This window comes from Lissotriton helveticus, chromosome 4_1 (genome assembly GCF_964261635.1).
Source record: "Lissotriton helveticus chromosome 4_1, aLisHel1.1, whole genome shotgun sequence".
Lineage (NCBI taxonomy): Eukaryota > Metazoa > Chordata > Amphibia > Caudata > Salamandridae > Lissotriton > Lissotriton helveticus.
Genome location: NC_136063.1, coordinates 434580671 through 434605529, shown reverse-complemented (window position 1 = coordinate 434605529; position 24859 = coordinate 434580671).

Sequence of the window (24859 nt, the reverse complement as noted above, 5' to 3'; positions counted from 1 at the left end):
GGCTGATTACCCCCTGCTGATAGTCTAGAGCCAGGGCTTGGAAGAAAAGGGGACCTGTGCACTGCAAGGGACTTCTTTGAAGTCACTCCCACTTCAAAGGCACAACTGGGTATAAGTACTGGGCCTCTGACCCTACCATGACAGTACACTACTGGATCTGTGAGGAACTCTGCCAAGAGTAAAGACTGCTGTGCTACAAGGATTGTGACTTTGCTTGACTGCTGTTCTGGAAGAACAGCTTTTTTGCTTTGTTGTGCTACTCTGCTGCCTGCTTATCTCTGCCCCACTGAGGACAAGGACTGGACCCATTTCACTTGGAACCAGAGTGCCTCCAAGGGCATGTTGACTTCTTGCTCCCTGTTCTGAAGTCTCAGGGCCATCAAAGATTTCCTACAACTAAACAACAGCACCTGGACTCTGCCATCTGTGTGACCTGCAGTGCCAAGTGGTGTCGATACAATCCTGGGCCCTTGAAAGTGAGCTTCTGCAGTGCAGAACCTTCAAAACCGACACAGTGACGACTTTGCGCCAATCGGAACCAATGCATTGCCCTTCTACGCTGATGCAGGAGTCGATCAATGATAGTGCTTAAAATGGCTGATGACAACAGACAGCGCGGCTCGACAATGACGCAGCAACTGCATCGTAAAGATTTTGGCCGACAAAGCCTTCATCATCTGCACTGATCATAACCGACACCTCGAGTCTTCGACGACGATGCTTCTGCCATCCAAAGTACTTTTTCAGCTGGACCTGAGTGAGTCATGTTGCCAGCTTGCCCTCCATTGTGGTCAGCCTGAACTTTAGATTTATCGTGGTCCAGCACAACCTTAAGTAACCCCTAGGTAGTATTTGCTTCTAAGCAAACATTTTGATTTAATCTTTAAAAATTCATATTGCCGGTTCTCTTGATGGGATTTTTTTCCTTTGGTCTTTTTTTACTCTCAAAAATATAACCTATTTTTCTAGCCCTGTGTGGAGTATTTGTTGTAGTGTCATAATTGTGTTACTGTGTGTGGGTGTTGCACAAATACTTTGCACGTTGCCTCTTTAGATAGGCCTGACTGCTCTGTACCAAGCTACCGGAGAATGAGCATAGGCTAGCTTTTAGTGTGGACCTAGCTCACCCTTGCTAGAATGGTGGTTCCTGCTTGTACAGGGTGCATACTCTGACAACTGGAAATCCCAGTTCTCAGTTATTTTTGGCTCTGACCGCATTTTCAGCTGGGTATTTTCCTGCCGCTGCTGCCCCTGCGAGCCCCTCCCATCTGGACAGCCCTCGCTCCTGCCTCCCTGCACCTCATCCCGCCCCATCCCTATTTTATGGTGGCCGCTGCGGGAAAGTGCGATTAGGACCCTGACCTCCAGTCTGGTGCCGACTCTCTCCCCAGCAGCTCTGCAGTGCCGTCGCCACAGTAGCAAGGCCTCCTCCCTTGAGGGTTCGCGCCTGCTGCCAGTCTCCTGCCCATGCGTTGTTCCAGCCTCAGCCAGCACCTCGCCCGTCTGGGACTCTTTAAATAATTAATTTATTTGTGGCTCTGACCGCATTTTCGGCCTGTTTTTTCCAGCCATTGCTGCCCCTGCGGCCCCTCCCCCCTGGACAGCTTCCACTCCTGCCTACCAGCACCTCGTCCGCCCCTTCCCCAATTTCATGGCGGCCGCTGCGCGGTTGTGCAGCGGATGCGCACAGCAGGCGCACCACTGGAGCGTCGATGGTGCACTAAAGCAAGCTCGTCTGCACCCGTCCGTGACACGACTGCGACCAGTGCCAGGGACCCTGAATCTCGGACTACCCACTGCTACAACACAGCCGCCTTCCATGCATTCAACCCCGGAAGACTCATAGACTGCCAACAGGTCATGCCAAACACGACCCACGGCCAGTTCTCCTGCCTCCACTGCCGCCAAACCTTCACCACCAACTCGGCCTCCAACACCACTGAGTCCAACACCAGTAACGCTCTAAGATGCATCCTCCTCAACGTGCTCTCCATGCACAAACACGCTGTGGAGATCTGGAACCTACTTGACGTTCTCTCACCAGACATCGCCTTCTTCACGGAGACCTGGACCAATGCCTCCTCCGGCCCCGACATCAACACCGCCATCCCTGAAGGATACAACATCCAGAGGAAGGACCGCCCCAACCATCCAGGAGGGGGCCTCGCTATCGCCCACAAGAGCACCCTCCACCTCAGCACCTCCAGCGAAATACTCCCCTCCACCGAACAGCTGCACTTCCAGATCCAGACCAGCCCCAACTCCAACCTCTGTGGAACTCTCGTCTACAGACCCCCCGGCACCCAGGCACCCTTCGCCGCCACCATCACCTACCTCATCGCACCCCACACCATAGCCTCAATGAACTACGTACTCATCGGAGACCTGAACTTCCACCTCAAAAACCCCAGCGACCCCAACTCCACCACCCTCACCAACATCGGACTCAAACACATCAGCACCACACCGACCCACAGGGCAGGTCACACCCCCAACCCCATCTGCGCAGCAGGAAATATTGTCCACTTAGCCAACGATGGCGGCCGCAGCTTAGGGAGGCTCCTGCGGTAGGGCGGCTACCCGCATAAATCCGGCACATATATCTGTGCAATTCATCACGCTTTCGGGGCGGAAAGGGTCCGGTGACCGAGCGGCGCCCAGCGTGCGAGCGACAGAGAGTCAGCGGCTCCGCTACCCTCGGAGCTCCGAGGTGAGAGGCGGGGCCTGCAGCCTTCGGACAGACAGCGCTGTATCCTGAAGACGGTGTCCGGGCGGAAGCGAGGTGTGGCCGGGTGCTGACGCCGGAAGTGGCGGCCCCCCGGCACCTCACAGACAACGCGAGTGGTCTCGACCCCCCGGTGAGCCTGGGACTGGCGGAGGGTGTCCTGCCGGCGCCGAGATCTAAACACGGCTCTGGGGACAAGGAAGTGGCCGGGAGCGACGCAGCGGCCCGTGCGTCGGCCCACCTGGGACACAGCCCTGCGGACCCTCGAGCTGGTGGGTCCGCCATCAAGTACCCGGTAAGAGGCCCCGGAGGAGTGTGCTGCGGGGGTCGGGAGGAAAGATCTGCTGAGGGCCGTGAGGAACGGCTTGACGCCGGGGCCTCCCCCCCCCCCATTCTGAAGCACCGGGCGGCGCTGGTGGCGGCCAAGCATCACCCTCACTAATCCGGCAGTCCTGTAGAGGGTTTCCCCAGACAACGGAGGATACCGCGGAGGGGCACAGCTCGGCGTGAAGGGCTGGGGACCAGCGCCATACATCTTGGACTGCGACTGCCTGTCACCGGGTGGACACTGAGAGCGGGGGTCGCATAACTGGGCTACTGCGTCAGCGGACTCTGGTCGCGGGCCCTACGCGAAAAGACCATCCGGGTGGCGTACCTTCGTCCCTCCCCCCATTCAAGCGACGTCTCAGGCTTGTACACGCTCTAATTGCCGGCTGCCCACTATGGCGCATAGGGGCCCCAGAAACAGCACCACGCAAGCTAAGTTAGACAAGTTTGCCTACGACAAGCATACTCCCCCACAGGAACAACGCAAGCAGCCAGGGAAAGGGGCGGACGCGGAGGGATCGAAGAAGGCCACGCTAGAAGACGTCCTGGCGGCGCTGGCTCAGGTACAGGCGACGGTGGGGGCGACGGCGACGGAGGTCACCCTGATCCGAGCGGACCTCCAGAAGATCAACGAGCTAGTGAAACAGGTCGAGGTTGTGACCAAATCGCTGGTTCAGGATGTCTCGGACCTCCAGACTGAAATGGGTCAGCTACGGGCGGACAACAAACTACTCAAGGAAAAGCTGGATGACCAGGAAGGGCGTTCGCGACGCAACAACGTCCGCATTTTGGGAGTGCCGGAATCGGAAACGACTGGAGCAATGGACCTCTATGTGGAGGACATGGTTAAGAACAAACTACAACCTAAGGGCCTATCACATTTCTTCTCTGTGGAAAGGGCGCACAGGGTGCCGGGGGGAAAGCCAAAAACGGGGGGTCCCCCGAGACCGATCCTGGCGAGACTCTTCAACTTTAGAGACCGTGACGCCATTTTACAGGCGGCTAGGGTGGCACCGGCCATTCAAATCCAGAACTCTAAAGTGTCATTCTTCCCAGACTACACGGCGGAAGTGTCCCGAAGACGGAGGACCTTCCATGAAGTGAAAAGAACGCTCCGCGAAAAAGAACTGCCCTACTCTATGCTCTTCCCAGCCAGGCTCCGTGTGGTTGCTGACAAAAAGGTCTGGTTCTTCGACTCCCCTGATGTGGCTAGAGATTGGCTGGAGGGTTGGCACACAGTGAGCAGGAATCGGAAGTCCAACAGACACAACGCGGACCACCGAGCGGACAGCCGGACAGGTTCGCAAACTTCGGGAAGAGGAGGGCCGGAAAGGTCCCCGGTTCGTGACCTCGTGGAGACCGAAGAAAACGAACGCTTGGAATGAGGCATTGGGGTTGCATTGACTCTTCACCCAGGAACTACTGTTTTGTAGCTGCAACTGGACGCTGGCCTGACTTGTCGCGAAAGTGAGCAGGGATGCCGCCTGCCGGGGGAGACACTCTCCCCCCTACACGCAAGTACTCTGGTTTGGGGAGGGGATAAGCACTCTGCTAAGTTGGGGGGGCGGGCAGTTGGAAGTCCGTTAGGCAGGGGGGCAGGGAGGGGGGATTGTTTTGGAATTGTTTGGAACACATATGTATGGTCAAGAATTGTAACACATCACTCACGTGACGTAACGGAACGATGGCGGGAGCGAGAATGTGGGGGCTGCGATGTAAGAATGCGGATTGAACATTTTAGTGACACTTGGGACCACAAATGGCGGACGACCCTTCTAATAGACCGGGGGACGTAGACCCGAATTTCGGGGGTTCCCCACTGAGACTAATGACATGGAATGTACGTGGGCTTGGGGATAAGATCAAGCGGGGACTGGTGTTGATCACACTTAAAAGGCTGAAGCCCAGTATAGCAATGCTGCAAGAGACACATCTAGTGGGCGGGGCGACCAAGGCAATGGATCGGAAAGGGTACAAAATGCTGGTACACTCAGAATTCTCGTCCGGATCAAGGGGCACCGGTATATTACTACAGAAATCCTCAAAGTTTATTCCACTACAGACCAAGACTGATGATCAAGGTTGCTTTGCCATGGTACAGGGACAATGGGAGGGTAGACTCCTTAATCTAGTGTCGGTATACATTCCCCCTGCACTCCATTCGGTGCAACTCCCGAGATTAGCGGAATTTTTACTGGCCCTTCCTGAGGGTGAGGTAATTCTAGGCGGAGATTTCAACGCCATTGTGGACGCCCGATTAGACCGCTTCCCGGCGGGTGGCCCCGCCGGGGGCTCCTCACACTTCCAGCGCTTCATGTCTGCCATGGGTCTCATTGACATATGGAGGCGCTCCCACCCCCAGTCCCAGCAGTTCACTTTCCACTCCGCAGTGCATGAAAGCCTTACGAGAATTGATCATTTCCTGACCCTTGGCGACAGCTCCCGACACATAGACACCGTTGACATACACCCCAGGGGCGTCTCTGACCACTCCCCGATTACCCTGACGATGTCCACTCATGAAAGGGTGCGCAGGCGGATATTCCCTATACATGCCACATACTTAAAGATCCCCAGGGTCCGTAAGGCCCTTAAGACAGTTACAACGCAATACTTCGCTGAGAACGTGAATTCCGTGAATTCGTCGGAGGTACTATGGGAGGCATACAAGGCGGTACTTAGGGGACAAGCAGTAACCTCGATCGCGGGCCACAAGAAAGACAATGCCCTAGAACTTGCCAATTTAGACTTAAACTTACAGGAACTCACCACAGCACACGAAAGGCAGCCCACGCCGAGTACGGCACATGTACTTGCCATCCAACAACAACTCTACACGGATCATCTGAGGACTCAGGTGAAGGGACACATTGCTGACACTCAGAATAAGGTTTATGAGGTGGGGGATAAGGCGGGTAAGCTGCTGGCCTGGCTCGATAAGCGAGACGGCGGCTCCAGGGGCATCCAGCAGGTGAGGGATGGCCAGGGTGTGACCCATGCGAGCCCCGAACTTATAGTGGAGGCGCTGGCGGCCCACTTCGAGGGGGTTTATACCCCTGAGCGGGAAGTGACTTCCGAAATGGCTAAAGAGGCATTGGAACGGATTGAGGTCAGGACACTCTCGGCAGAGGCCGCGGCGGACATGGAGGCCGATATTACGGCGGAAGAGATACAGCTGGCGATTAACGCATTGAACCCGGGCAAAGCACTTGGCCCGAACGGCATTCCTATTGAATGGTACCAAGCGCAACCCGAATCACTGAGCACCCATCTCTTAACCATGTACACGGAATGTCTAGAGAAGGGGATGCTTCCGCCCGACCAAAGACTGGCCACTATAGTGGCTATCCCCAAACCGGGGAAACCACCAGAGGATTGTTCCTCTTATCGCCCCATCTCGCTGCTTAATGCGGAAGTCAAGATCCTAGCCAAACTCATAGCGACTAGACTTCTGCCTCATCTGCCAGATCTTATACACCCAGATCAGTCCGGGTTCATGCCGCACAGGAACACGGCGCTTAATCTGCGCCGATTGCATGGGGTACTGGCGCGTGCAGGGGTACTCACCTCACCGGCAGTTATACTGGCCCTTGACGCCAGGATGGCCTTTGACCTGGTGGAGTGGAACTACTTGTTCGAGGTCTTGTCTCGTCTGGGGTTCGGCCCCAAGATTATAGCCTGGGTGAGACTATTGTACGCCGACCCGGTCGCACAAGTGGTGGCCAATGGGCATATCTCGCGCGCATTTTCACTAGGGAGAGGCACTCGTCAGGGGTGCCCACTCTCACCACTGCTGTTCGCAATTTCCCTAGAGCCATTGGCCACCATGATACGAGCCTCGCCATTGTTGAAGGGGATTGGCTGGGCGGAGGGCTGGGAGGACCGGCTTTCCCTCTACGCGGACGACATGCTGGTGTATCTCACTGATCCGGAACGGGGGGTGCCGGCCCTCCTACAACTCTGCAACGGCCATGGGCAAACGTCTGGCTACACAATTAACTGGGCCAAATCAGAGCTGTTTGTCCTGAGGGGCCCGGCTCCGGCGCTGAATGCAGACTGCCCTCTGAGGATCGCAGGTTCCTCCTTCAAGTATTTGGGCATCCATGTAACTAGGGACCCGGTGGAATTCATGGACAAGAATTTGGGGCCCCATGTCGAGCGGCTGAAACAGGATGTAAAATTTTGGGCAGGGCTGCCCCTCACGTTGTTGGGGAGAGCTGCTCTATATAAAATGAAGTCTTTGCCCCGCTTCCTGTATGTACTCGAAAATACTCCATACCCAGTGAGCCCTAAGTTCTTTCAGCGGGTGGCCGCACTGGTGTCGAACCTACTGTGGGGAAATCTCCCACCACGTATCGCACAAGCCAAACTGAACAGAGGGTGGTATGACGGCGGTATAGCACTCCCCAACTTGACAACGTACTATTGGGCGGCACAGTTAAAGCCCATCAACTGCTGGTTACACACCCTGCAGTCTGAGCCTGCTTTTCAGGCAGACAGGGCGCAACTGGGCACGAACAGCCTACTGGCCCCACTGTATGACCGTACCAAGGCGAATAAACTGGAGGGGCCTACCAGACTGACCACGGCGCTGTGGCACACGGCAACCGCAGCGTTGGGCTGGAAGGGAAAGATAACGAAACTCACACCACTGTGGGATTCAAAAGTCTTTGGCAATCTGCGAACCAGCAGGGGCTTCTCCCAATGGGACACTATAGGCATATCCACGGTTGGGGACCTTTGGGAAAGTGGCGCGTGATTACTTTTGACAGATTGCGGGAGCAATTCGACCTAGGGGAGAGGGAGTTGTACAGATACCTACAGATCAGACATGCACTGCTAGCGGTCATCCCCCCTGAAAGCGTATTGCCGGAGGCATCCCCACTTGAGGACCGACTTCTCACTGAGTACATGGTTGAAAGGGCAACCTCCCTAATATATCGTAAACTACTCAATAACCTGCCAGACCCACTGATTAGGCTAAAGGAGCGATGGGAGGAGGAAATCGGGGAGATGGATGAACAGGAGTGGAATTCAGCGATAGCATCTCCTAAGGAAGTGGGTATCTCGGCTCGATTGAGACTTGTGCAACTAAAAGTCCTACACAGGGTTTACTACACTAGGACCATGCTCCATCGTATACACAGAACACAACACCCTTTCTGTCTTCGCGAATGCGGAGAGGAGGGCACCTTTTTTCACACTGTGTGGGACTGCCCACGTATCCAGGAGTTCTGGAGACAAGTACTGCGAACGATATCACAGGCATTAGAGATCTCGCTGCTGCCTGATCCGAGGCGGTGTCTCCTAAACATATGGGAGCAGACAGAGGTCTCCAGACAGGATCAAACATGGGTTACAGTGGGGTTCATGGTTGCCAAACGGGACATAGCACAGAAGTGGGGAGCGGCCGATGCACCTACGATGACACAATGGGGTCTCAACATGGACAGGGTCATGGTGACGGAACGTGCAGTGTACTCCAACAGGGCATGCCCGGGGAAGTGGAACAAGATTTGGTCCAAGTGGAATATATACAGGGGGGAGATATGCGATCCCTTAGCGGAGGATGAGTTAGATGACTCTGACGAAGATGAGGAAGGGGGCTAGATGGACAGGGGGCGCCCACTGGGTGGGGGGGGGGAAGTTCCATGGATTCTGGATCACGTCAGACACTCTGGCCTTGTCCTGGGCGCCGGCAGATGGCGTTACCATGGGACTGTTACCCGGAAGGCCCCACACACACCTGGTAGTGGGTTGGGGGGGGCTTAGACATTGTTGGAAAGAAATGACTACAGGGGTGGTAAGTCCCTAAGTAGCTATGATACCTAGTTACCCGCAATGATCGACCAATATGTGTTCCGTTTAGTTTGTTGTTATGTTTTTGTTTCAGCAAAAAAGAAAAAACTGAAAAACCAAAAACCTCGCTGATTTACTGGACAATTGACGGCATGTACCTTTCTTATGTGAAGGTAACGCAGTAATGTACGGAAATGTGTCAAATAAGTTTGCATTGGACGTTACCACATACTGAAGATGTTAGGATGATGGCGGCCGGCCCGGACGGGTTGTAGGCCATTGGCTGTGTACTTTGTAAGGTGCAATAAAGGTTTTTGAAAAAAAAATGAAAAAAAAAATATTGTCCACTTCAGCTACACAATGGAACCCCCATGGACTGACCACCACTGCGTACACTTCACCGTCGACAATCCCAAGGCACCCAAACCAGCCCCAAGCCCACCGCGAAGGAACTGGAGCAAGGTCACTGACGAGCAACTCCATCCTCACCAGAGACAACCACACCTCGGCATTAAACGCCAACGTCACAGCCAGAAAACTCCACACTTGGATGTTCAACTGCGCAGCCGAGCTCACCCGCTACACAACACCAACAAACAGCACCCCAGGAAAGCCGCCTGGTTCACCACCGATCTCCAAGAAGCCAGACGCACCTGCAGAGACCTGGAGAAAAACTGGAAAACACCAAGACACCTGAAAACTACACCACCTACAAAGGCGCCAAGATGGACTACCACAACCAAATTAGAACCAACAAAAGGACCTTCATCCACAGCAAAATCATTGCCAGCTCCACCAACTCCAAGGAACTCTTCACTGTCATCCAGGAATTCACCAACCCCCGCAGCGAAGCCGCAGACATCACCCCGTCCCAAGACCTCTGCGACAAGGTTGGAACCTACTTTCACTTAAATACCAAGGAGGATGAGAGGTCTAGAATGGGTGGTGACACAGGAAAACTATGAGACAGGTGGATAATAGAGTAGCAGTTGGCCGAGATATTCCCATCAAACCACCCTAACTTGGCGGAGTTTCATCATATGGGATATTTGTAGGAACACCCGACTCTACCGCCCAAACCATCAGATGATGGTGCGGGAGTGGATGAAGATATTACACTCGTGCCAAACTGTTGCTCTTAGAATGGTGATGAAAATGTGCGTGCAGTGCTATGGTGAAAAATGTTAAAATTAGCGACTCAGACAGGAACAGGTTTATTAAAGAAAGTCTGAGTGTTAATGTTAAAAACACGCCAGGTAGTTGGAACTAATGACTGTGGCGCTGTGCAGGTGGTCAACATGTTTCAGCCTAGAGGACGTGTCGTCAGGCTTTCGTCAGGACCAAGAGGTAGAGCTACTGCCACTAAAAGTGATTTACAGCACAGTGAAGTGAAAACATAAATGGAAATGCAATTAGCTACCATGAACTTGGAGCCCCAATGTCCATATGTAGGAAGTAATTTTCTTTCACAATCCTGAAATATAAACAAGATTATGTGCATTACAGATATATACCACAAGCTCATAGGAAAAGAGTGCACCACACCCTAAACGAGATCAAAAGGTGTCCCGTTTAACATTAAAGTCTACTTACTCATTCACAGAACATATTTCTCATGTCTGTAAATACTCACCACGCTCTGCGAAGAAGTGGACCTCACCTCACCCGGCAACCGCTCGGGAATATGAGGCCCCGCTCTAAAGTACATAAGAAAGCAAAGTGTCCATAAGAATTATATGCTTTCTGCTACTAGTAACAACAACTGTTATCCAACACCTATTGACTGCAGACTTGGTTTACAGAGACCATGAAACAACTTCAAAAGAGCTGGACATTAGTAATGATAAGCTTTAGTCAAAAAACCTTAGTCAGAAAAACTAACTGAGACAAATAAAGACTAACAGAGGTCAGTAAAGTGCTGCCATATGTCAGCAGGGAACTAGGAAGTAAACATACCCAAAGTAATCTGACATTGCACACGTTTAACAAGGAGGCTCGCCTTACCTGTCCGTCGGTACCTCTCTCAGGCGTCCGAGAGGAAGTGGAGGTACCGACCGGAACAGGACCCCTCCCTTAAATACTAGCGTCAATCAGTAGTTAAGTTGCTCATTTGCGCTAATAATTGCAAAGAAACAGCGTCTACACTCCAAGCGCGCTTGCGCGTAATAGACACACTGTAGTGGTATTTTAGAAGTCATGCGCCGTTATCCCGGCGGTGGAGGGCTCACTAACCATGCGCGCATGCGCAGTCTTGAGAAAGAACTGATCATGCGAGCATGCGCTTTGTGTATTGGAGCGCGTTCTGTCAAGATGAGTACTGAAAAGCAGCGGAGTCATGTATATAAAAACGCGCTGTATGCACGATCATTGTTTACATACTATCAGTCATCTTGTGATATTTGGTAAGCGCAATCATCATGTTTTTTAAAATTAAAAAAACGAAGACGTTACCAATAACCAAAGTGTGCGTGAGGATTACAAATAAGATACATATAAGGCTGAAGCCTCCTGAACTAATTTCTGCCTTAAGCCAAATAGTGTTTGTACAAAAGGCAATGGAAAGCTAAATAGACAGGCTAAATAGAAACAGGCTAGAGAAAATACTGCTAAATGTATAGCCGCCTCAGACTGGTCAGTGTATAATGAACAGAATGATCCAAACAACATACAGATATTCCTATGCCAATTAATTGACAAATGGAGAGTCCTAGTTAATGGGGGAGTGTATCATGTTAGATCCCTCATGTATATCTATACAGTGGATAAAGGCACATATATAGCTTAGATAGAGATCCAAGGAATGGAATCATTCAACCCTCTGCTGTCACTTCGGAGCCTGAACACCCATTTCTGCTCTTTCACAAACAGAAACTTTGATTTGTCACTAATGTGGGGTGGAATATATGGATGTTCTAAAATCACCCACTTCAGGTCTTCTACTCTATGTTTCTTTTCCAAAAAGTGATTAGTGAGGCAGGTCGATTGCTTGTGGCATCGAATGGTACTCTTATGTTCACTTATACGTACTTTCATTTTTCTAGTAGTGTGTCCAATATACTGTAGGGAACACGGACAAGTGATCAAATATATAACACCTTCTGTGTTACAATTCGTGTGCTTGCGGAGTATCCAGGGTTTGCCAGTGCCTATGTCGACCTGGTCTGTTTTGTAGGTCTGTGGACAGGCACTACAGGAACCACATGGGAAATGGCCACGTACTGGCTGAGTATTCCAGAGTGTATTATGGAGTTCAAGTTTTTTCACTCCTGGTCTAGTATGTACCAAGCTGTCCCTTATGCTCCGGGCTCTTTTGAAAGAAAACAATGGTGGAGTTATAGTGGTTTCAGCGGTGTTTAGAATAGCCCAGTGTTTCTGCACAGTTTTCTGTATTTGGTTTGACAGGACACTGAAAGTGCTAACGAATGTTAGTCTATCCAGAGGTTCTTTAATAGTTTTTGTTTCCAGTAGAGCGTCCCTGTTGTTATTAGAGGCACGCTTCCACGCCCTACGTACCAGATGGTGTGGGTACTGCCGGTCCTCTAAATGTCTGGATAAAATCCGAGCATGTTTGTCGAACGCCGCTCTTGATGAGCAGTTCCTGCGGACCCTGAGGAACTGTCCCACAGGGAGATTGTCCCGCAAGGCGCGCGGATGGTGACTGGTGTAGGACAGGAGTGAGTTCTTTGCCATTGGTTTTTTGTAGAGTTCACATCCCAGGTAGCCCTCTTGCGGAAAAATGAGGATGTCCAGAAAGGGCAATTGTTGTTTACTCCACTCTATGGTGAACCTAAGGTATTGGTTCTGGTGATTCAACCACTCATGGAAGGATTCCACTTCTAAAACCGTGCCTCGCCACACCACAAGGATGTCATCTATATACCGTTTCCACAGCAACACCTGATGGAGAAACGGGTTGCTGTGGTTGAGCACGATGTTTTGCTCAAAAAGGTGCACATATAGGTTGGCGAGGCTAGGGGCAAAAATGCTGCCCATAGAGGTGCCAGAGGTCTGAAGGTAGATCTGGTCTTAAAATTTGAAGTGGTTTTCCATCATAGCTATCCTGGCACACTCCATGATAAAACTAACTGGAGTGATGCTTTGTAGATCACGTATCTCAAGGAGAGATCTGATGGCTTCAAGGGTCTCTGCCTGTGGGATACAAGTATAGAGGGACTCGACATCAAAACTGACCAGCAGGTCAGTGTCAATGTCATACCTCACCTCTGGCAGTAGTCTTAGGACATCGGCCGTGTCCTGCAGGTAGGTGGGCATCTCTTTCACAAGGGGTCGTAAGAAAAAGTCTACGAAGGTGGACAGAGGCTCCAACAAAGAGCCTATGCCGGAGATGATAGGGCGGCCAGGTGGGGGCCGTGTAGGTTTATGAATCTTCGGTAGACAGTAAAAGGCAGGCATCACTGGTTTGTCTGTTACTAGAAAATTGGCCTCATGTGGTGTTATCCACCCTTCTGAACTTGCTTCCTCCACCATGATTTTAATTTCAGTAAGTAGGCGGGGAGTAGGATCCGCAGCAACGCATTGGTATGAATCACTGTTGTTGAGTTGCCTTAAGCACTCTTGTTGGTAAGAGGTTGTATCTAGAATGACGATTGCTCCGCCCTTGTCTGCCGGCTTAATGATGATCGTTTGATCGGCTGCAAGGCGGGCCATGGCAATCTTCTCATTTTTAGACAAGTTGTGAAAACAACGGTATTCACTATTAAACAGAGCCATGACATCATGAGTCACGGCCTGTTCAAATGTAGAAACTTTAGAAGGAACCTGATGTCCCAAAGGTGTAAAAACAGACTTAGGGCGTAGACCTGTATTGGTCAGTGGTTCCAGTCGCGCAGTTGTATCAGTTCCATCTTTGTTAAAGAAAAAGTGCAGACGCACTTTTCTGAAAAACTTTGCAAGCTCACAACGTGTCTCAAAGGCATCTCCCTTGTTGGTGGGGACGAAGCCTAAACCCTTTTCTAGTACAGATACTTCATCTGGTGAAAGGTCTCTCGAACTCAGGTTAACTATTACGTTCCTGATGTCGTCGGTGTTACTTGCGCTGCCTGGGCCGCTCTGCGACTCCTGGTTTGGGGGAAGGTTTGGTCTGGCTCCCAATTGACCTGTTGTGGTCCTCTCCTTCTCCCGTAGTTGCGACCCCGTCCCTGTCCTAAAAAAGACTGGTCTTGATAGAATTGGGGATGCGATGGAAAGGTAGGCATAGGATGAGTGAAAGGTGGTTGGAAAGCCCATGGGTTGGGTGGCCACCACTGTGCTTGATTCTGATAGAACCCTCTGTTGCTTTTTCTTCTATTGGAACCTCTAGGTTGTACCCCTCTCTTGAACTGTGTAGTTCCCGCCCCTGTGTTATCAGAGTCAGAATCAGGATCTGAAGCTGAGGAGGAATAATTAGAACCATACCTCCTCCCTTTGTTGTTAAAGTCAGGGGCTACCCAGTCATCACTGGTATAAGGAAAGGTTTTGGTCATTGAGAACCGTGCAAGATCTTTCTTGCTTTTCTCAAGTTTTGAAAAAAGGATGTTATCATTATAGTCTTTACTGACCTTGTTAGTCTCATCTAGTTGTTTTTTAAAAATAGGGGACGTGAGTGTGGTCTTGATCTGCCCCTCAAGCAATTGTATTCCAATGAGAATGCTGTCAGCTGTTTTTTAGCCGTGTTTATTATCAAGATCAGCCAGTCTCGCGTACATCGCCATGCGATGAGTGACCAATCGCGCAAGAAATCTTTGTTTGTCAAGAAAAGGCGTGGGGTGTTAGTCACAATCAAGCCTGTCGGCGAAAATTTGCCACGGAGATACTCTGCCATAATAATCCCGTGTATGGAAATACGGGAGAGATTTTTCTTTAGGTTTAGTAGCGTTACCCAGTCATCCTTTTTGGCGACCGTTATATCAGGTAGGGAGTCCAGCAAACTCGGGTTATTTTCCCTACTTTCACCTCAAGATCAAAAACCTTTACGACAACTTTGTTGACCATCCACCAGACACCACAGCTGGCCTGCCCCCCAGACACACCAGCCAGCCCACCATCTCCACCTGGACACCAATCACAGCCGAAGACACCACCCCAACCATGAAAGGCATCCACTCAGGGGCCCCCACAGACCTCTGCCCTCCACACATCTACCACAGAGCCGCCACCACCATTGCACCCGAACTACAATGCACCATCAACACCACCTTTGAAACTGGCACCTTCCCAGATGACTGGAAAAACGCAGAAGTCAGGCCCCTGCTCGAGAAGCCCACAGCCAAACCCACCGACCTCCAGAACTACCGGCCCTTCTCGTTCCTCCCCGTTGTGGCCAAAGTCGCAGAGAAAATAGTCGACAATGAACTGACACGATTCATCGAAGACAACACCATCCTCGACTTGTCCCAATCCGTATTTCGAAGCAACCACAGCACCGAGACCGCCCTACTCGCCGCCACAGATGACATCCGCACCTTCCTGAACCAAGGCCACCCCACAGCCCTCATCCTACTCGACCTATCAGCAGCCTTCGACACCATTACCCACCGCACACTCATCGCCAGCCTACACAAAGCCGGCATACAAGTAACAGCCCTAGACTGGATCTGATCATTCCTCACTGGAAGAAGCCAAAGAATCAGACTGCACCCCTTCCTCTCCGATCCCATGAATAACACCTGCAGAGTCCCACAGGGGTCATCACTGAGCTCGACCCTCTTCAACGTCTACATGGCCCCCCTCGCCGCCATCATCCGACAACACGGCTTCAACATCATATCATGCGCTGACAACACCAAAGTCATCCTCTCCCTCACCAAAGATGCCACCACCGCCAGACTCAACATCCAGAAAAGGATGCAGGACGTCACACTCTGAATGACCAACAGCTGCACTAAAACTTAATGCTGAGAAAACAGAAATCCTCGTCCTAGGAACCACCCCCTCAGCATGAGACTAAACCTGGTGGCCGACTCCCCTCGGACCCCCACGGACCCCCGTGGATCATGCCAAAAACCTCAGCATTGTACTCGACTCATGCCTCACCATGAACCGACAGGTCAACGCCGTCACCTCCAGCTGCTTCAACACCCTCCACAAGACTTTCAAGAGGATCCCCCCTGAGTTAAGGAATACAGTTACCCACACACTCATCACCAGCAGACTGGACTATGGAAACGCGCTCTCCGCCGGCATAAACAAGTCCCTACTCCGCAAACTCCAGACGATACAGAACACCGCCGCCAGACTCGTCCTCGGCATCCCCCGGCATGAACACATCAGCCAACACCTACGAAGACTCCACTGGCTCCCCTTGGACAAAAGAATCACCTTCAGAATCCTCACCCATGCCTACAGATGCCTGCACAACACCGGACCAGAATACCTCAACAATAGAGTCAACTTCCACGTACCCGAAAGGAACCTCAGATTTTCCAACCTCGCACTGGCTAAACCCCACACATCAACAGAGCCAGAGCAGGCGGAAGATCCTTCTCCCACATTGACCAAGACCTGGAACGAGCTCCCTGCATACATCAGACATGCCCCCGCCCTGAACACCTTCAAGAAGTCTCTCAAGACCTGGCTCTTCGGCTAAACAGACCTGCTGATCCCCCCCTACCCCCCTCAGTGCCTTGAGGCCCCCACGGGTGAGTACCGCGCTTATAACACCCTGATTGATTGATTGATTGACACCTGTCAAAGATATTACCTTCTGACTTTAGTCTTTCATGTCCCAATCAACCACAGGATTATACTTCTAAATCCCGCCAGGTCTCCAGGAGAGCACTTAGAGACTCGGAAGATGAGAGGCAGACACCAGTCCAGGTCGAGGTGCCACTGATCAGCTGGGCATGAAAGGTCTTTTGGAGCTTGTTGTATCTCTGTAGCTTGAACAGGAGGTCAGTCTTATGACCCTTGGAATGCACTTCTTTGTCTTGGTACGAGAGGGAATAGGTTGAATCATTTAGGGCTCTTCTCAGGACTCAGACAGCAAATTCAGTCGCTCTGATCTTCCACAGCTCAAGGAGTGTTCTGAAGTACGTTGCAGGAAAATTCACATTCATGCCTGGCTCAAGCTTGTGGGTGAGAATGATTCCTGGGGATACCCTGACCAATGGGGTAAGGTTGCCAGGACTAACCCTCCCTACTTTGGGCCAAAGCCTTGAAAATAGGTGGCCAAAGGCTTTGGTCCCACTAAATCTTTCAGCAGACAGTAGATACACACATGTTTTGTCATTCTGTTTCCTTATATGTTAAACCTCAGCAGATCTGTCAAGCAGGATGCGGTGTTCAAACAAGATTTGACACTCTAATGTCAAAGAAGATGCTCACAGCTCCACCCCATGGGTCACTCTAAACCAGTTCTGAGGCAGCTCTCCATACCACTGGGGTTGGTGCCTGCCTGACTAGAAGGACAACAAGCATTTGTAATGCAATCAGCCTTGTCTTTGGGACCTTATATGTATTTAGCTATGCAGCACATTAGCCTGGGTGCTGAAACATAAAGCTCTGTATACATGCCAACATGTATTGTGTAATGTAACTGTTAGCATGCACGGTGATAAAGTGACATAATCAGTCAAACCCCTTTCATACCACTTGTAAAAATCAGCATTTGTGAAAGTATGTGTTGGCGCCACCAAGCCAGCCTATTGGCTTTGTCAAGTGCTCCCTTTTATTAGCAAGTGTCCCAGTTATACACATTATCCCCATGATATGAGTATTTATCCAAATGCAATAGGTTTCAGGTTCTCAAGCAAAACCCCACACTAATCAATCAGGGCCCTTCATCCAATGACTCCTCAATTTCAGGGCCAACACACATACGCTGGCAAGACTGTTGAACTTTTAATTTGAAGAATTGTATAAAAAAGACATTTTTTGTAGCACTCTATGCCACTCCTCTTCAATTTCAAAGCACTGTAAATAACAGATGTGAAGGCTGAGTCTGCCCTGCCATCATGACAATTTGTAAGCTACAGCTCACTGAATGTCAGAAGGAAGCATGACACTTTGACCATTCTTTCTGGCATCATGTTTATTATCAATATACAAAACCTCTAATGTTGCTCATTTCTGCTATCAGCACATAAAAACCCAGGTATTCGTCAAAAGTTTCTTCTCTGGTGCTATACTAAAACCAATGACAACACATTATGTAATTACTACAAGTTATCGGTACAGTTAGCCAAATCAGAAATACAATCTCACACATGCACACATGCAAACACAGATATACCGACTTGCAAACACAGACATACACACTCCCCTGACCATGTACACAGACATACGATTTCCTGCTTGCTGTGCCCCCCTCCCCAGCAGTCTGTCCCTCTCACACCATTTAACCAGGTGACAGGGTGGTGTTGGAAGACCTTAGGCTTAAGCTGGCTAAGGCTCTACTGGCTTTGAAGCTGAGAGTGTGCACAGGGTAGCGACACAACCAGTGCCAGGCTAGATGCAGCAATGCTAGCACGCCCCATTAGAGGGAGAAACCGGGGCCTGTACGAGAGTAGTGCATGTTATCAGGTCTCTGGTGATAGGAGCCAGCCTACAGGTTTGTGATTGAAAGCCAATAGAAAAGGTACTCATCTGCGCTCTAGATTTTCAATTTTCCTTTTAGCACCCCAATATGAGCAAACAGGACTGGATGTGCTTCTCAAACCTGACACAAAAGAAGTAGATATCTCTATTGGGATACATAAGTTTTAATATAAATCCCGTTGTGTATCTGTTTAGAACTAACTTTTTATTGTTGACCATAAATGAGTGTCACAGGCTCAAAAAATAAAATAAATGTCAATCTGTCATAGGGCAACTTCAGCAGTCTCAACATGTCATCAGTTTTTGTATGACAAGTGTGAGCAGTTAATGTATTTCACTCTTTTACTGAAATTTGGTACTTAAATAGTTTCAATATTTTTAACACAAAGCTACATGCCCTTGAATGGTCAAAATGTCACAGACTAGGCGTAGAAATGCACATCAGGGGCTTACTAAAAAGTGGAAATGTCACAACGCTACATACAGAAAACATAACAGGTATGGATGGGGGTGTGGCTTGGAGGCCATTGGAGCTGGCTGCGTGAGCGCCGAGCTCCGCAGTGATCCCCATAAAATCCTGATATAAGGCCGTCCTTCGGATCACCCGGTGGCACCGAGCGCAGTAGGAGGGGTGCAGACCTGCCCCGGCGCCTGCCCGACGAAAAATAACGCGTGGTGCGAGTGTATTGGGCAGTTTGACGGCCCAGGGCTGACGGCGGTGGCGGATCCCAAAATGGCGGCGGCACTGACAACGAACGTTCGGGCCCAAGACTGAGACTGTACGGAGTCACCCATTGTGGAAGCAGGAAACAACTGGGGCTGGAGTGGTGCCACACCAAGGGACTTGATGGAAAGTGGAGGGCGGGAGTGCACGAGTGGGGTGTGAGCTGTGGTGCCCTGCGCCGCGGAAGCTCTGCATATGGGCGGACTGCGGAAAGAGAAAGAGCGGACATGGAGTGTAAGCACCCTGCTGCCCTGATTCCCTGAAACTGCACCTTAAGGCTTGGAGGTAGTGCGGTGGAGAGGAGTCGCAGAGCGGCGAGTGGTGGAGCAGCTACGCAATAAGCCTGCCTTGGTGAGTGGGGTGCGGCCTGACCCGCGGCCCTTGGCTGCGGATGCGGTCGCGGGCCGGGGGGCGGCTGCGGCCTGCAAGCCACGGCGGGGGCGGAGGAGTGAGCGGGCGGAGAGCTGAGGCCCGTGAGGAGGGGACTGCTGCGGGCCCGCCCGATGGTCCAAAAGTGGGGGCGCTACCACTTTCAAGGAGGCGAGCACCTGGGAGAGACAGCCCCGAAAGCTGGGAAATAGCAGGCAGAGGGGCACAGAAGGATACGGAGGAGGACAGGTGGCGAGTGCTCGGGCCTGTGGAAAAGCGGAGCCGGGTGCGGATATGGCTGAGCATGTTCCGAGCTGCCCGGGATGTGAGAAATACACTGCTAGCATTTATCCCATGGTAGTGCCCGGGAACGGGAGGAGCGGGCCTGATCTGAGACAACAGGAGGGGCATGTACAGAGAGGATCCAAAAGCAGTGGAGCGGCGGTATATTAGCTTCCCGAGGGGATCTGAGTCGTGGCTCCTCTACTGATGCTGTGGCTCATAGGTACGAGAGTAAGATATTGTTGATTGGAGACTGGAGAAGTCTGGATCTGGTCGGGGACTCCCGAGTCTGGGCTGTAAAGGGAGGCTGCTGAACTGCACGCTGGGGCATCTGTGTTACTGAGAAGGAGCTTCTCTGACGTGCAGGACGCCTGTGCCCGTTTGGGGAGGAATTGGACACTGGTGACACTCTGAGAGTTCGGGGCACCGTGGCAAGCCCACTTGCACCCAACCAAAATCGGGAGATCCAGAATATGGGGTAAACAAAAGGGAAGCAGGGGGGAGTGCCCCAGCCACCTGACAGTGAAATGCAGTCCCAGGCTGAATTGGATAAAGAGGAAACAACCGAAGATCCCCAGTTGCAGAAACAGTTTGACCGCATACTGGCGCACGCACGGCCCTGCAACAAGACATTGTACAACTAGCGACTGGGCTGGGTCTTCTAAGGGCGGACCACTCTAAGCCTGTGGATAGAGTGAAACAGGTGGAGGTAACACTGCAGGAAGTGGCGCCAGCCCTAACTGTATTGGAGAACAAAATGACAGACGTATTGGACCGCATACAAGCCTTGGAGAAACGTGCAGCGGATGCAGAAAGCCGGAATAGGCGAAATACCATTCGCGTGGTGGGCCTACCTGAAAAAGTGGAGGGGTCAGACATGGTGCGATATCTGGAGGGTTGGTTGAAGACGGTAGTGGCTGCTGAGGGTTTGTCACCCTTCTACACATTGGAGCGTGCGCACAGAGTGCCTGCTAAGCCGCCGCAGCCGGGGCATTCCCCCCGCCCGGTGGTAGCTAGGCTTCTACCTTATAGGGACAGGGACCTCTTGCTCCAGAAAACGCAAACAGATGGGCCGTATCAAGTCGGCAATGGCAAAGTGACTATTTTCCCGGATTATACACTGGAGATCCAGCGCCGCCGCGCGGCGTTCCTGGCAGTTAAAAGAGAGTTTAGATCGGCAGGCCTGCAATACTCGTTGTTAATCCCAGCGAAATTGAAAATAATGCTAGATGGTGGCACTCATAATATGCCAGAAGACGCATGGGCGTGGTTGGAAACGTATAGGGCTGGAACAGACCGAAAGGGGCGTCGTCTTCGGGAGTCCTCTGGGAAGCTTCCCCAGCGCCACTCACAGTGCCTTCGGCGCAGGCGGCAGGGTATGCGGAAACCATCGCAGTCCCAAACTGAGTTGGAAAGACAGGAGGTGTTGGAAGCGGTGACGGCGTTGTCAGGTGGACAGGTATTGCAGTCGCCGGGGAGCACGGACTCAGAGAAAGACAAAGCACAGTCGGACACTGAGGCCTCGGAAGCGGGGAGTGTTCGGATGCCGCAGGTCACTCCGGCCACAGCAGATGGACTCTTGGATGAGTGATGGACTGAACTTCAGTAGACTGTGGTGGAAATGTTGGTAGGAATGAGGAAGCTTGACCATGTGCTATACTGTAGTTGAGAGCTGTTGGCGCGGGAAGGCTTGTGGGGATTTTTTGGGAGGCCACACCGGGGTGGGAAAGTAACTCAGTGTATAGTAACCCGATGATCTATGGAAGGGTGCACGGGTGAGAGAAGATAGCTGTGTTTTCATGGAGGTTTGCTGCGGGGTTATTATTTGAATGCAGGCGGTCATCAGTTGGCACTGGCCCCCCCCCCCCATTGCCCTTAAGGCATGCCTGGAGTGACTATTCGTGGGCTTAGGTGTGTGTTATGTGTTGGAATGGTTTGGATGGGGACTAGCAGTTTTGTTCTACAACCTGTTCTTGGTGGGGCGGGTGGGTTCCGGGAATGGTTGGGGCATGGGGTTCACCGGTGTGTTCAGTTTTGTACAAGGAGGGGAGAGGTGGTTGAATTATGATGATGGGGCAATGCCTGATTTGCGTTGTATCACTTGGAATGTATGGGGGCTACACACGATGACAAAGTGCCACAAGGTTCATGCGTATCTGGTCAGGAGAGGTATACATATAGCACTGCTCCAAGAAACGCACCTCACTAAATCGGAGGGCCTAGCACTGCAACGTAGATGGAGGGGACAGGTTTTTAGTACGTCTTATTCAGCATTTGCGAGGGGGGCATTGATTTGGATCAGGGCAGGGGTTCCCTTTCAGGTGACTAAGCAAACAATAGGCTCTGAGGGAAGATTTGTTGTGGTTGAAGGGCGCTTACATGGCAGGGAGGTAGTGTTATGTAGTATATATGTACCAAATGTAGATCAGGCGCGATTCCTGGACCGGATGTCTGGTGCATTAGCACATTACTTTGCAGGCCCGATACTTTTGGGAGGGGATTTTAATTCAATAGCGGATGCATCCATGGACAGATCGCACCCCCCTTGCCAGATTCCCCAGTTCACAGATTATCCAAGTAAAGGCTAGATTGGCAAACCAGTTGGTATTTGGTGGATGTGTGGAGGACACATCATCCGCGGGACCGAGATTATTCCTATTTCTCAGCAATAACCGAGCTCCATGTTCGGCTGGATGCGATATTATGCTCCAAGTTGGTAGTGCCTTCCATAACCCACTCTGAGTACCTTGGACTCTGTCCGACCCAACCCGTTGTTGATTACCATGCACTGGACGAGGGAAAAGGCTGAAATCCCTACTTGGAGATTGCGACCTGAGACGCTGGACGATCCAGTGTTCCAAAGGGAAGTGGGAGAAGGGATAATGCATTATTTTAGTGAAAATGCAGGGACAGCTTCTAGTAGGTCAGGGGAATGAGACGCCTTTAAGGTGGTGGTAAGGGGACTATGCATTAGCAAGTATGCAGGAGTACGGAAAGTCCTGTTGCAGGACATTGAAAGAGCAGAACACAGATTAAGATCGGCAGAACAAGCAAGGCCTGAACGCCCGGAAATACAAAAAGAAGTAGTGGAGGCTAAGGAAGCAGTAGCCACGGAGATAGAGAGATTGAGATGCTTCGATTACAAGAAATATGTTGAGAGGGCCCATGCGGAAGGAGACAAAGCAGTAACGCTGTTAGCATGGCTGGCTAATCCCGTACCGCGGGGATCCCCGATCATGGCACTGAGGGCACGCGATGGTAGTACGATATACACTCAGAGTGCGATTATGACTCGGTTCCGGGAGTATTACGAGAAGTTATATGAGAGTACATTGGTGGCAAGTGAGGCGGATATCGAGTCCTTTTTAGAGAGCGTGCCACTTCTGCAGCTGGAAGAGGAGCAGGAGAAATAGTTAGGCCGTGATATAACAATCGAAGAAATTAAGGGCGCAATTAAACATATGGCACGTAATAAGACCACGGGAGTAGACGGATTGACGGTAGAATTTTTTTTGCAGTACATAGACTTGTTGCGCCAAAGCTACTAGAGGTCTATGGTGAAGCGCGAGAATTGGGCCAGCTCCTGATGACTAGGCGATTATCCCATTACTAAAGCCGGGATGAGAGAGTACGGATACGGCAGCTTATCATCCGTTGTCAATGTTGTCCACGGATTATAAGATCCTAAGTAGGATCCTGGTGACGCGCCTGCTGCTGCATATGACTAGTTTGGTCCATGATGATCAGGCTGGGTTTATACCAATCGGAAATACAACTACAAATATAAGGAGATTGGTGTGGGTTTTGGGAGAGTCCCACGTTGGCCCGCCCATGGCCACGATACTCTCGGTAGATATAGAAAAGGCCTTTGATAGTTTAGAATGGCCATACCTGTATAAAACGATGGGGTACTTTGGGCTGGGTGAGGCATTTGTGGGGTGGACAACAGTGTTGTATACTTCTGCAGTGGCTAGAGTAAAGGTAGGGGCGATGATTTCCCCCCGCTATAAAGTAGCCCATGGGACTAGGCAGGGTTGTCCACTCTCCCCACTATTATTCGCTTTGGCAATAGAACCTCTGGCAGCGCGAGCTCGGCTGGGACAGTGGTACGAGGGCTTAGCATTCAGAGGGGAACAGAAATACATTTCGCTATATGCGGATGATTTGTTGATGTTTCTGGCAGATGTGGAGGGTGCGCTGGAGGGGGCGGCACGATTGCTTTCAGACTTTGATGACCTTTCAGGGTTAAAGGTTAATTGGTCTAAGACATGTTTATTCCCAGTGAAACCAGGGAGGACGGCACCTACGATGCCGCGGACCATGCGGTGGGAGCCGTCTTGTTTAGCATACCTTGGTGTGCATATCTATCATGAGGCCAATGCAATCCTAGAGGGAAACATAGGGAGATGTTTGCGAGCCCTGAAGGGGAGCATGGCATTTTGGAATACCCTTCCGTTATCAGTGATGGGGAGGGTAGCCTTGCTGAAGATGGTGGCACTTCCTAAGCTGCTGTACTTTTTCAGAACATTACCCATATGGATACCGTGCTCAGTGTTTACCCAATTGAAGTCCATGATCGTGGGGTTCCTCTGGGGGTCTGGGAGGCGCAGAGTGGCACAAAAAACACTGCTGAGGCCAAAAGCGGAGGGCGGATTAGCGGTTCCTGACCTGGAACTGTACTATATAGCAGCACAACTACAGGTTCTTATAAAGGCAATTGCAATACAGTTTTGGGGCCCTGAGACCTTGAGAGGTAGTGGGATACCGAGGCACTTCCTATCCTTTATCATATTACAGCAATGGTTGGACCTTGTAGATCTCTCTTTGGAAGAGAAAAAGCTGAGGTTATGCCGGAATCGGAGTCAGGGAAGGTCAGGTGTGCTGCACCCATATGCCCCTGAAATTCCACTGGGGATGGTGACAGCATTACCCCATGGTGGAGACTGGATGTCACTGTTGGAGTGGGAGCAGGCAGGGATCCAAGTATTCGGGGATTTATATGAGGATGGGGAATTACTGCTTATCAAGTATTACAGGAGAGATATGATCTCCCTAGGGGAGGAGTCCTGGTACACGCCAGTATGGTGCGTTCAATTCAG